The sequence below is a fragment of the Fukomys damarensis genome, unplaced genomic scaffold (genome assembly GCF_012274545.1).
Source record: "Fukomys damarensis isolate Sample0158 unplaced genomic scaffold, DMR_v1.0_HiC HiC_scaffold_12, whole genome shotgun sequence".
NCBI lineage: Eukaryota > Metazoa > Chordata > Mammalia > Rodentia > Bathyergidae > Fukomys > Fukomys damarensis.
Genome location: NW_022900924.1, coordinates 3,859,450 through 3,872,400, shown reverse-complemented (window position 1 = coordinate 3,872,400; position 12,951 = coordinate 3,859,450). Strand labels below are relative to the sequence as shown.

Here is a 12,951-nt window from a genome sequence, read left to right as displayed (position 1 = left end):
TGATTTTGTATCCTGCTATGTTACTAAATTTTGTTATTAATTCTAGGAGTCTTTTGGTAGAATTTTTGGGCCTTTTATGTAGATACCATATTGTCTGTGAATAACAATAATTGGACTTCTTCCTTTCCTATATTTATCTCTTTTATTTCTTTCTCTTGCCTGATTGCTCTGGCTAGTGATTGAGAACTATATTGAACAGGAGCAGTGACGGTGAGCGTCCTTGTCTTGTTCCTGATTTTAGAGGAAAAGCCTTCATCTTTTTCCTTTTACTATGAGGTTGGCCATCTCTTTGTCATACTTTTTTTTTTTTAATCTGGTTGAAGAGACTTTCTATACCTATTCTGGTTTTCTTTAAATCATGAGTAAATGTTTGATTTTATCAAAGCTTTTTCCTGTGCCAGTTGAGATGATCATAGGATTCTTGCTCTTCCTTCTATTTATGTGGTGTATTATATTTATTGATTTGCATATGTTGAACCATCCTACCTCCCTGAGATGAATCCCACTCGGTCACGATGGATGATCTTTTTGATGATATGTCGCATTCTGTTTGCTGGTATCTTGTTGAGGACTTTTGCATCTATGTTCATGAAAGAGATCGGCTATATTCTTTTTGGTCGGCTCCTTGTCTGGTTTTGGAATCGGGGTGACGTTAGCTTCCAGGAATGACTTTGGAAGTACTCCTTCCATTTGAGTCTCATTAGGGAGTTTGAGGAGTGTTATGCCTTGTGTCTAGATGCCCCCCAAAGCTTCATGCAGTCATAGGTAGGGGCTTCTTCAGAGGTGGCTGGATCTAGAGTGTGTGACGCCAGGATAAGGGTGTGCGCTCACTGCCTCAGTCCACTGATTGGCCTGGCACCGGCCTTATGCGGGGTAGCCTAGGCAGGATAGAAAAGGGGCAGAAAGAAGCTAAGGTCCCTTCGACGTGCTGCTTGCTGCCTTCCGCCCGCACTGCTTTGCCATGGGCCCTGTCCCCTCGGCAGGGTCCCTCCACCGTGCCGCCCCGCCTTGGAGCCGACACCTCTACAGACTGTGAGCTGAAGTAAACCTTTCCTCCTTTTACCTTTGGGTGTCGCATATTTTGTCTCAGCAATTATAAAAGTAATGAATACAGGGAGTATTGGTATTAGATATGTTCCCTAAAGGTTTTGTAGAATTCAGGAGTGAATCCATCATGACCTGGGCTTTTTTTTTTAGTTGGTAGTTTTTATTATTATTGCTTCATTTACATTGCCTGATATTGGATTACTCAGAATTTCTATATCTTAGTTGTTTTTGGTAATTCGTGTATATCTAGGAGTCTATCCATTTCTTGTGAATTCTACAATTTATTAAAGGACTTACCAGGCTTCATTTTGGTGGTGTCCATTATGATTTTGCCTTTTTCCTTTTTATTTTTTTGATTTTTTTTTTTTTTTTTTTTTTAGACGGGGTCTCACTATGTAGTTGAGACTGACCTGGAACTCACTATGTAGCCCAGGCTGGTCTCGAACTTCCAGCGATCTTCCTGCCTCAGCCTCCCGAGTGCTGGGTTTGCAGGCATGTGCCACCACGCCCGGCTGATTTTGCCTTTTTCTTAAGATTGCTTTCATTGTGTCCCGTAAGTTCTGGTATGTTGTACTGGTACTATCATTTGATTCTGGGAACTAATTTCTTCTTTGACACAATGAAAGCAGTCGTAAGAGGGAAGGAAGTTTGTAGTGTGAATGCCCACATCAGTTTAATTTTTTTAAACAGGTGTTTGCTGAAAAGAACAAGCATTGCAGTGGTTTTGATACCATACCTGAAGTCCTTTGACTGGATGATAAATTAAAAGTCAGGAGGGCCAGGGATTTAGCTCAGTGGTTCTGCCACCTGCCTCACAAGCAGAAGGACCCGAGTTCGATCCCCCGTACCAAAAAAAACCAGGCCAATCTGGACAAGGCCACACAGATCTGTAGTCCCAGCACTTAGGGGACAGAGGTAGGAGGATTGTGAGTTCAAGGCCAAAAAATATGAAAACACGGGCAATGTTTTTAATTCAGAAGGAAGAGGAAATTAAGGGGACTTCAGCTTGAGGAGAAGAACTGAAGGGGGAACAGATCTGGCAAGAAAATCAGGCCGGCCCATTAATAGAGGAAAAGAGCAAGCTTTTAAGGGGTTGCTGGGATGGGCTGGGCTTCGGTTGATCGTTATGTCGGTTCTGGTCCTGCCGTGAGATGACTTCTCCTGTGTGGGGGTGTCTGTCTGTACAGGCTCTGCTGGAACCCAAGGTGACTACAGATTTGGGGCAACGACAAGAGACTTTGTCCAGGTGTCACTAGAGGAGTTCTGGAACAGGGTATTGTAAAAGCCTTACCAATACTTAAAATGCCTTCGTGACTCTTATCTTGGTGTCTTCAATCTCAAAGGGTGATAAGGTAAATTAATTTTGGACTAATATACGTTGTGTTGCCAGTTTTTACACAAACACTCCTTAACTGATTAATTTAGCTATGGGCAGAGCTAGGCAGGGATCTGACCCAGAGTTTTCAGGTGATAAAGGAGGCAGATAGAAAATGAAAGTAAAACAGTAGCACCTATAATCACAGCACTCAGGAGGCTGAGGCAGGATGACGACAAGTTGGAGGCCAGCCTGGGCTACATAGTGAGTTCAAGAACAGCCTGAACTACATGCTGAGACCTTGTGTCAAAAAATAAATTAAAATATTTTTAATACAATAAAGGTACAGATGCCGAGATCTATCCTCGTTTTAGTTATTTGTTGGGCATCTGCAGGCACAAGTGAAGAGTCAGTGCTCTTTAGTGAAAGCAGCGTACAAGTCTCTGGCTGGCGCCTGGGAGGCAGGTGAAATCGATTTCTTGGGTAACAAGTAGAAGTTATACCCTCAAGGATACCCATGACAACCATTTGACCACTTCCACAGCTGTAGGGCGGGAAGATGCTGAAATCACAGGTGAGGGGCCCCTAATTGTGCATGCTGGTGAGAGATGTCACCCAGTAGTTAAGGCCTGGGTGGCAGTTGAGGCTTCAAGAGCCAGGCTGGCAACATTATTGAGTGCTTCTCCTCTGCCGGGTCCCTCCTGCCCAGGGCAACCCTCCTTTTCCCTTCCCTTCCTCCCTGCAGCCAAGTGCCAGAGAGCCTCCACTCGGAGCCATAAAGAAACAATTAGGTGCGGTTAATGGCCCATAATTTGTTATTTCTGTATTCTGTTCCCAAGGGTCCCCTCCTGTTATTATCCAGGAAGAAACGTAAGACTGCGCATAAAACTGTGTATTTCATAGAAACAAAGGAAGAGAGCTCTTCTTTTTCACTGTGTCTCCTGTGATTTAGGTCAGTGGGTCTTCCCAGCTAGAAATGAGGTCGCTTTCCACAGGTGAGAGAGGCTGCTGCAGGCTGGCTCTCACCATCGTGTGGTGGACCTATGCATGAAGCCGGCTGCATAAATTGTTTGGTCTGGTGCAAAATGAACATTTGATATATCAGGAATTTCAAGCTGGGAGCAGTGGCACTTGCCTATAATCTCAGCCCTTCGGAGGCTGACCCAGAAGGATGGAAGTTTGAGGTCAGTCTATGTAACCTTGTCTCAAACAGTAAATAAAAAGGGCTGGGATGTAGCTTAGTGTACTGCCACCAAAAGGAAAAAAAAAAGAAGAAAAAAAGAAAATTAGGAATTTAAGGACTGCACAAGCCAGATATGGTAGTGCACACCTAGAATCCTAGCACTCAGTCAGGAAGGAGACTGAGGCAGGAGGATCACTGTGAGTTCGAGGCCAGCTTGAGCTACACAGTGAGTTCAAGGCCAGCCTGAACTACACAGCAAGACCTTGACTCAAAAAAAACAAAAAACCAAAACTGCAACAGAGGAGCATTCAGTTGAAGAGCACAGGCAGGCCTTTCTGACCATGGGTGCTGTGCAGCTGCAGAGTTGCACTCACAGCACTGCCCTGCACACAGCGTGGTCAGAGGACTAGACTAGAAGGACAAGGCCCATGAGCAGGCTTCTCCCTGGAAGCTGAGGAGAAAACATGGTGCTAGAGCTGGGGATTTAGCTCAGTGGTTCCGCCAACTTGTAAGCCCAAGGGCCTGAGTCCGATTCCCGTTACCAGAAAAAGAAAGAGGGGAGGGGAGGAGAGGGAGAGAAGGAGCAGGGGGGAGAGAGAGAGAGAAGGGAGGGATCCTCTTGGTCCTGATCTGCTTGAGGTTGGATATGGGAGGGCTTGAGAGTCAAAAAAGAGCCAGGAAGCCAGGCACTTTGGAGCCAAAGTCTCCGAAGAAGGTAGGTGGGCTGTGCTAGTGCTGAGGGCAGGAGGACACCAGGGAAGGGAGGAAGTGACACTCCCCACTCAACTGTGGGTCACTGGCTGGCTGAGCCCATCTTCAGGCTCTGGCAGCCCCCATGGAGACTGTCTGGATGAGGCCCTAGGGAGACGGTGCCTGAGAAGACCAAGGCCCAAGGGTGTTCCTGTGGGGGTCTTTTTTGTAGAGTAGCATAGTGTGAAAGTACGCGAAACCCTCTGTAGCGGTGAACGAAGCGCACCCACCGTGAGCATCCCTAGTACCCGCCTCTCCAGTCAGGACCTGGAGCATCTCCAGCGCCCCAGAAACACCACCTAACCGCCCCAACTGAACCCCTCAAGACAGCCTTGGCCCTGGCTTCTGTCACTGCCACGTCCTCACACCCACCCCTAAAGAATACTTTCATCTTACCTGGATTTGAACTTCAGGTGGGACAGGACACCACATGATTTTATTCTTTCTGCTTAATATTTTGTGAGAATCGCAACTCATTTACTCACTTTTGCTGCTAATCTGTTGGTGAATCCTTGTGTTGACGGGTAATTGTGCTGTGTGTGGCTTGTGTGTTCTCTGCTTTAGCATGAGGCTGTTCTGCATGGCTTGTGGAGGCGAGGGCATTAGAAGAGGCCCTGAGGGTACCACAAGGAAGGGGCACTGGACGTTCCTTTTGTGTTTGCTCCTGTCCGAGGCTGGAGGGCTGCGGTTCCCCCAAAGCCAGTCAGGAGCTCTGGTAGCCGTGGCCACAACCTGCTGTGCTCTGGGCTACCTGATACCACTTTTCTGTTCTCTCTGGGCTAAGGCCAGGCAAGACAAGAGACTGCCTTTGGGACACAGCGGAAATGCCACAAACAGGCCAGCAGGTGCCTGCCCTTTCCCAGGATGGGCGTGCTAGAAGGTGTTTGTGTTTGGAAATCCCGACGTCAGTTGTCACCTGTCCATCGAGACACTGCCCGCTCACAGGAGCGGTGAGCCCGGGAGCAAAGAGGCCTTCACCACTGGCCGCTCACCACCTCTCACCTATGTTCGAAGCAAGGCTGCCCAGTGTAGCCCATCTCCTGGGGGCTTCAGTTGCCCAAGGCTGCTCCCCATTCTTGCCAGAAGACCTCTCCCAGGCACCACTCCGACCTCGTATTTAACCTTGGGGACCGCTCTGGCTGGAGATGGCCAGGTGTCCTTTGTGCCTCCAGGGAAACCTGACAGATGTCCCTCTCTCTCTGGCTTGACAGGTACAGGTGAAGAGGAGGTCCCATCGCCTCGGGGCAGGAGGCTCCCTGGCAGACAGGGCGGGATTCCTGCTGGAGAGAGAGTTAAAGTGTGGGGACTCAGTCACAGAGCAAGCTTTGGCATGATGCCACTCTCGCACGATAGGCCGGCCGGGCTTGGCTAACCATGATCCTTTTCCCCCTTGGATCCTCAACAGCTGGGTGAGTAGATTGGACAAGTATCCTCACACCCCAACAAGGGGATGCAGCCGGGCGTGTTGGTGCACGCTCGGGAGGTTGAGGCAGGAGGGTCGCCACCAGCTCGAGGCTGTTCAGGGCTACACGGTGAGTTCAAGGCCAGCCTGAACTACATAGCGAGACCCCATCTCAAAACAAACAAACAAACAAACAAAGCACAAGAGGGGGGAACGTCCAAGTTGGGAGGGGAAACATGCTGATGCGGAGGAGTGCTCAGGCCTACCGTGGAGATTGTTGCTCATGGGGTTTGCCGCTCTGGGCTGGGCTTGGTGAGCTGCAGACAGCATTTGCCTGGGTGGGCACTGAGCTGCAGCTTCACCAGTCTGAGGTCGTCTTAGTCCTGGTGTCTGCATGTTTGTTTATTTTTTGGTACCGGGGATCAAACTCGGGTCCTTGTGCTTGAGAAGCAGGCAGTGGAACCACTGAGCTACATCCCTGGCCCAGCCCCTGGTGTCTATAGCAGATTGATCTTAAGTGCAGGTTTGTCTGTGTTGGACAAGGAAATCAAAGAATTGAGGGAGGGAGCTCCTGCTAAGAAGCAAAGTGAATTTGGTGAGTGGCTCATTTCTTATAATGTTGTCTGGTTTATGCATAATTCAATAGTTCTCCGTTTGGGAAGAGTGGGTCTATGCAAATCCAACGTAATAGTACTTCTTTTAAAATTCAGCATCCTTTGTAATTGCTCCAGGCCCTCTCCCCAGTGTAGGCCTGCAGTCGTGCACATAGCCTCTTACTGCACTTTCTGCCTCATCTTCCCTTCTCCCCATTGCTCCCTCCAGCGGCCTGGGCTCAGAAGAAACCAGATGGTGCAGTGGTAGGGAGTGTGACTTCCGGAGGCATGGCCCCAGATGACAACCATGGATTTGTTGGGCGACTTGGGCAAAGGGCTTCCTGGCTCTATAAAGTTCAATCACCTTAGTTTTATTTTTGTTTTGTTTTGTTTTTTGAGACAGGGTCTCACTATGTAGTTGAGAAGGACCTGGAACTCACTATGTAGCCCAGGCTGGTCTCGAACTCACAGTGATCCTCCTGCCTCAGCCTCCTGAGTGTTGGGATTATAGGTGTGCGCCACCACGCCTGGCTCACCTTAGTTTTAGATGAGAATATAATAGTACCTACTGTCTGGGTGAAAGGAGATGAAACCGTTGATTCATGGAAAGCACTTAAATAGTGCCTCGCCCATGACACACCTTAACTATTGTCACCAGCTCGATCCCTTTGCTGTTCAGAATTCTCAAATGGCCATAGAAAAGGAACAGTATTTAACCTGACATAGGACACTTGTGTGGCCCAGACTCTTTTTTCTTTGGTGCTGAGGATTGAATCAGAGTACTTGCTAGGCAAGCATTCTACCATCGAGCGACATCCCCAAACTAGCCGAGACTATGAACAGATAATTTCCTGCCTTCCTTGTCACTAACCCGTACACTTTGCCTCAGTTTCCCACCCACCCCCTCTTTGACCTCACATGGCTGTTCACTCACTAGTGTCCCTAAAGGACCAGCTCCCGGGTCAACATGTGCAGGTCCCCTCTGTCCTCCGAGCTGTGTCCACTCAGTCCCCAAGTTCGTGCAGCCAGGGCTGGGAATGCAGATCAGGGGTGGAGCATCTGCTTTAGATGAGGCCCTGGTTCCAATCTCTTGCATTTTAAATCTTAGGTCTTCATCTGAGTTCTTATAGCCAATAGGTCGTGAAGCGACACTGAAGTCACTGGCCATGGAATGTATTCTCTGTACAGCTCTCCAGGAAACATCACCCCCTGCTCAACACTCTCCGCCCACCATTGCCCACTCTGCCATCCATCACGCCTTGTGAGACGGTGGAAACTTCTGGCGATGAGAACACAGCCAAACAGATGCCAAGGTGCAAGTTACATTTTTGCACAACAGGCAGCATTTCATAAAGTCGAGGAAAGTAAAACTGCTGAAAAGAGCACAGACACTGACAAATGAATATCTGAAAGAATCAATTAGGCCCATCGACAAATGAAGAGGACACGTGTATAACCACTAGGTGCTTCAGAGGGGGATGATTTGAGTATCAAAGATGAAATAGTAAGAGAACTGAGGAAGCCCTTGCCTCACTTACAGGGACTGATCACACCCTCAGACATGAAATGAGCTTCTATTGTGCAGTCATATAATTTGGGGAGGGAAACACACTTGCATATTCTAAATATCAGCCCAGAGTTGCAGTTACACTTGGTTGAAAGATACCCGTTTTAACTGAACACTGGTGAGCCAGTACACAATGGCACACACCTGTAATCCCAGCTACAGTACTTTGGTGGCTGCAGCAAAACAGCAAGTTCAAGTCCAGCCTGGGCAACTTGTGAGACCCTGTCTCGAAATAAAATTTTAAAAAGGGCTGAGGATATGTCTCACTGGTAGGGCACTTGCGTAGCATGCACAAGGCCCTGGGTTCAATCCCCAGTGCTGTAAAAACAAACAAACAAAAAAACACTGGGAAGATGTTGGTCAAAGGGTATAAAACTTTGATTGAATAGGAGGAATAAGTTCAGATCTAGTGTATAAAATGCTGACTACAGTAAACGGTTTTGTTTGTTGTTTTTGAGACAGGGTCTCACCGTGTAGTTGAGACTGACCTGGAACTCACTATGTAGCCCAGGCTGGTCTCAAACTCAACAGCGATCCTCCTGTCTCAGCCTCCCAAGTGCTGGGATTACAGGCATGTGCTACTATAACCAGCAATTACGTATTCTTAAAAATCAGAGGTTTTAAGTTTTCTCACCATCAAAAAGATGAGGCAACACATGTTAACTAGCTCAACTGTATGTGTGTGTGTGTGTGTGTGTATATTTCAAAATATGTACGATATATACAATTTTTTTCAGTTAAAATTTAGAAGAGATACTAGCTTCCACTTTTCAAGATAAAATTCTGATTACACCTTTTTCTCTTGTATATGAAATGCTGGTCTCAAGTAATTTTACTTTAAGAGGGGTTTTCAAGTCCTATTCATTTTGGGTAATCTTTACAAATATTTATCTACCTGCTTTATCTGCCCTAATAGGGCACATAGTTTGGGGCAAGTAGTGCCTCATACTGACAGCTGTACCCTGGCATCTCATGGAATGGCAGGGATGGGAATGCATCTGAGTCACCGGTGAAGTCCAGACAGCGTTTCAGTCCGGTTTCTTGTTAAATGAGTTACAAAGCACATCCAGAGCTGCTAGAAGCAAAGGCCCTGCAGTTGAGGCCTTGGCCAGTGTCCTAGCAATCGGGTGCCAGGGTGTTGAGGTAAAACAGGGCCAAGGAGCCCCAGCAGCCAGCCTGGCTCTTGCTCTTGGGCCGATGCCGGGGGTCGGGGGAGGTCTCCGAGTGCCTGCAGGACGTGGGAATGCCAAGTGCCGAGAGGCCCTGCTTCAGCCTCCTGCCTTCCCCTAGGGGCAGAGCAATGGCTTTGGCTATTCTGGTTCTTTCACACTAAAGTATGGGTCAGAACTTCCTGTGGGAGAACTCCGCATTCCGGATCCCAACAAAGGCCACGGAAGTGTCGGGACCGATTCAGCTGCACCGTGGAAATAGGAGAGAACAACTTCCTACTTCAGGTTGGGGAAAGAGGCAAGTGGGCAGCAACGCCCAGCCTTGCTCCAGGCACTGCCCACATCCCGCAGGCAGAGAACAGCAGCGCCTCTGTGTCCACGAAAACGAGCCAAGTCGGGGTCACGGAGCTGTGCGGAGCTGTGCTCGGCAGAGGACAAGCGACTGCACATCCTCGGGAGGCTGAGACGGCTTTGGAGCAGGGGCTGGAGTGCGCGGGCGGCAGGAGGACGAGGAGGAGAGGAGGAAGAGGGCCGCTCTTTCCAGAAGCTCCGCCGCGAGAGTGAGGACAGGGACACTCGTTGGACTTGTCGCAACTTGTTTTTCAGGTCTGAAAATTGGATCGCTCTAGGGCCAGGGAAGGAGCCCGACCAGGCTGAGAGACTAAAGGCACGAGAGAGAGGAGACAAAGCCCCATGCCATGTGGTGGAGACCGTTTTTGTTACTTACGTTAGAGCTTTGGATGGAAGGAAAAATTTGTGCCATGGTTTAACTAGCGGGCACCAAAAACAAGCAAAGCTTTGATGCATAGTATTTATAAAACATTGGAAAACGACCCTCCAGGTTCAGTTCCCTCCAGGAAACAGGAATTTTACTTGTAATTATATACACTTCCGTGTTAAATTTCTATTAATAACGGTGTCACTGTTTTCCAGTGCTGGGGATGGAACTCGGGGCTTCCCACATGCTAGGCAAGGGCTCTTCCACGGAGCACACTTACCCCAAGCTCAGCGTAATGATCTTAAAATGCAGCATTACTGGAAAAGCCTCCATAGAACCTACTGTACAGTGAGAACAGCCTCCAAAAGGCCTGCGTGAACGGAGATGTTCACGTTCTGGGCAGCTGCAAGTCACTTAGTCCCTAAGGCCTCTTCTTGAGCACTTCCCGAGGGACAAGGGGGGCCAGGCAAGCAGTTCCTGCGGCGCCGCCGTTCTCCAAGTCCGGGAACTGGGGATGGCTCTTCCCCATGCTGGCTAACTCAGGACGGGCTGCGAAAGGCCCCATTTCCTTTCAGATGAGGACTTCGTGGAGCCACTCACCTGCAGGACGGCCTCCCTGGCTACCCACATTTGGCCCGCTCACTGGAATAGTGATTTATACCTGGGTGCCAGGGTCCGCAGCATGAGGGGATTACACTGGAACCTGTGGCTATTTAGGGGAAGAGACAGGAGGAAAAACGGCTGTACTGGTGAGTTCTTGTCCCACCCAAACCCACGCAGCTCCAAGAGGCTGGCACAGCAGGGAGAGGGGGAAAGGCCCAGAACGGGCTCATTTCACCCCTCTCCTCCGCACTCCCTGGGTTCACCTGAGCAGGGCCAACACAGGCTGCCTCCAGGGGTGGCATCAAGGTATCCTTTTGGTGGAGAGGCACTAGCTCAGCTCCTCTGGGGACACTGATCCAAGAGCAAGGGGGCTGAGGGTTCAAGGCCACCCTCCTCTCAGTTTGGGAAGGTGGTTTTTCAGAACGGGATTCAACCCAGGACCTTCACACTTAGCCATGTGCTCAGCCCTTATTCTTTTGAGGTGGAGTCTCAGCAAATTGCTAAATTGCCCAGGTTGGGCTTGAATTTGCAGTCTCCCTCCCAGAGGCTGGGATTACAGGCTTGTACCACCCTAGCCAGCCCCTCTCCCCTCAATCAACTGAGACAAAGATCCTTCTCCAGGGCTCGGTGGCAACTATTCAATTGGCCTCCATGGCAATCAGTTCTCGTCTCAGCGACGCAGGCTGACACACTGACATCTTGCCTTTATCCTCAGACCCAGCCAGGACTCTAAGGCACCAGCTAGCTGGCTTATTATGAAGTCAGACGACAGACGACAGAGAACAGAATCATACCACCCCCAAGGTGTCAGGTCCCAAGGGCTGACAGAGCTGGGCCAGTACAGAACGTATGCCAGCTGGTACCACCGCCTTCTGGGGAACTCGAAGGAACCACTAGTTCTAAGGATTGGCCCTCCAGCTGGCACAGTACCAGGGGACCCCTTCCCACGAACTCACGTCTGCTTTAACCTTAATGACAGGCTGTGGGCTCCCGTGGCACTGAGATGGCAGGGAGAGCCATCTGGACACAATTCCTTACTTCTCCTCCAGTGTTGGGCCGAGGGACTCTTGCAGGGATGCCGGCTAGAGGGCAGCTGGGCTTCTACCACAGGAATCTACGCTCCTGGACACTGACTCCCAGCCTGGGGTCTCCAGTCAGGAATCCGACTCAGTGTTCAGCCAAGTCAGGCCATACCAGTCTGAGGCAGGACTCAGGAGTTCTGTCCCAAAAGTAGTTTCTCTGTACCCTTCCCCCGCCTTTGTATCATTTTCAAGCTTCAGTGCAGACTTTCATCTGCTAAAATTATTTTAATAAAATACATATATAAACTTTGTCTTTGGGTAGTGAAACCTTTGTAATTTAATGCAAACAACAATCAGAATGCCGCCAAAGCTAGGCTGGGGCTGCAGCTCAGACTTATTTGCCCAGCATACACGAGGCCCTGGGTTCGACCCCAGCACTGCCAAATGAAATTTTCCACAGTGCTTCAAAGTAAAAAGAATTTACCCTTTTGAGACAAGCAGCCAGTCCTCCACCCCAATGATTTAGATGTTATGGTTTGAGTTTAGAGGACTCGTGTCCTAGCATCATTTGTTTTTATGTATTTAGAAGGGTAATACATGGTCACTCTTCTTAATATGCAGGGGACTAGAATGTCTGGGGCAGCCAGGCACACGTGCCACCTCATCCCACGGGACAGGACGGGAGCACTTAGGAAATGCCTGCTCGAAACCCCTCCGTATGCTAGTCCTCTGCTGTAGAGGACGAAATGGCTGAGTTCCTCACACAACCACAGGCGGGGCAGCAGGTACTGCAGGGCTGAGACTAGAATCTGAGTCTTGTTTTTTTCCACCAAACCAGTGGTTTTCAAACTCACTTTTGTGGCAGCGCTTGTGCATCTCTGCATTTGTTCCAAACGCGATATTAACCATGAAAAGCTATCTTTTACATGTACCTCTAAGAGGTTTCACACACATTAGCTGAGGTTGCCGAGGCCTGACAGTAAGGGCTGCATCACAATGCATGCGACCTTCACATGGCTCACAGGGGAGGGGGCCTAGGCGGTGCTCAAGAAGCCCAGGGACAACTCAATGCTTGTGGTTCTCATCCGAGGATTCCAGTGCTTGTAACTTCTAGTGTTTACTTGAGACACAGTGGACAAGAACTGAAAGGTGTTGAGTACCCTGTTAATTTTCTTAAGCATCTACTTCAGATGTCAGTAACCAGGGTCTCTTCATGATTTGTGAACTTGGCTAACTCAAAAGGAACCAAGGTAAAGCAGCTATTTACATAAAGCTGTGTTTTAGAAGAAGATGAAGGGGAGGGAGTCAGGACACTTTTGACTCAGATTTTACTTTTTGTACCAGGGATCAAACTCGGGTCCCTGCGCCTGCAAAGCAGGTGTCAGAACCACTGAGCTAAATCCCGGGCCCTCAAATTTTACTATTAACTCACTGGGTAATGAGGATGGATCTTGCTCCTCCCTTAACTTGTTTCCTCAATGAAAAAGGAAAAAGCTGTATTAATGGGGACCAGGGATATAGCTCAGTGGTTCTGCTGCCCGCCCTGCAAGCACAAGGTCCCAAGTTTGATCCCTGGTACAAA

The 12,951-nt window shown here is 49.0% G+C and overlaps 1 long non-coding RNA gene across 2 annotated transcripts in view; it reads left to right on the top strand.

Annotated features, from left to right (window-relative positions):
- Positions 1–11,646, top strand: part of LOC104848055 — a 38,846-nt gene extending 27,200 nt beyond the window's left edge. For both annotated transcript variants that reach the window (XR_776304.2, XR_776303.3), the window contains exons 4-5: positions 5,507–5,704; positions 10,320–11,646. This is a non-coding gene — a long non-coding RNA (uncharacterized LOC104848055). The remainder of the gene's footprint in view (positions 1–5,506; positions 5,705–10,319) is intronic.
- Positions 11,647–12,951: the final 1,305 nt, after the last annotated feature.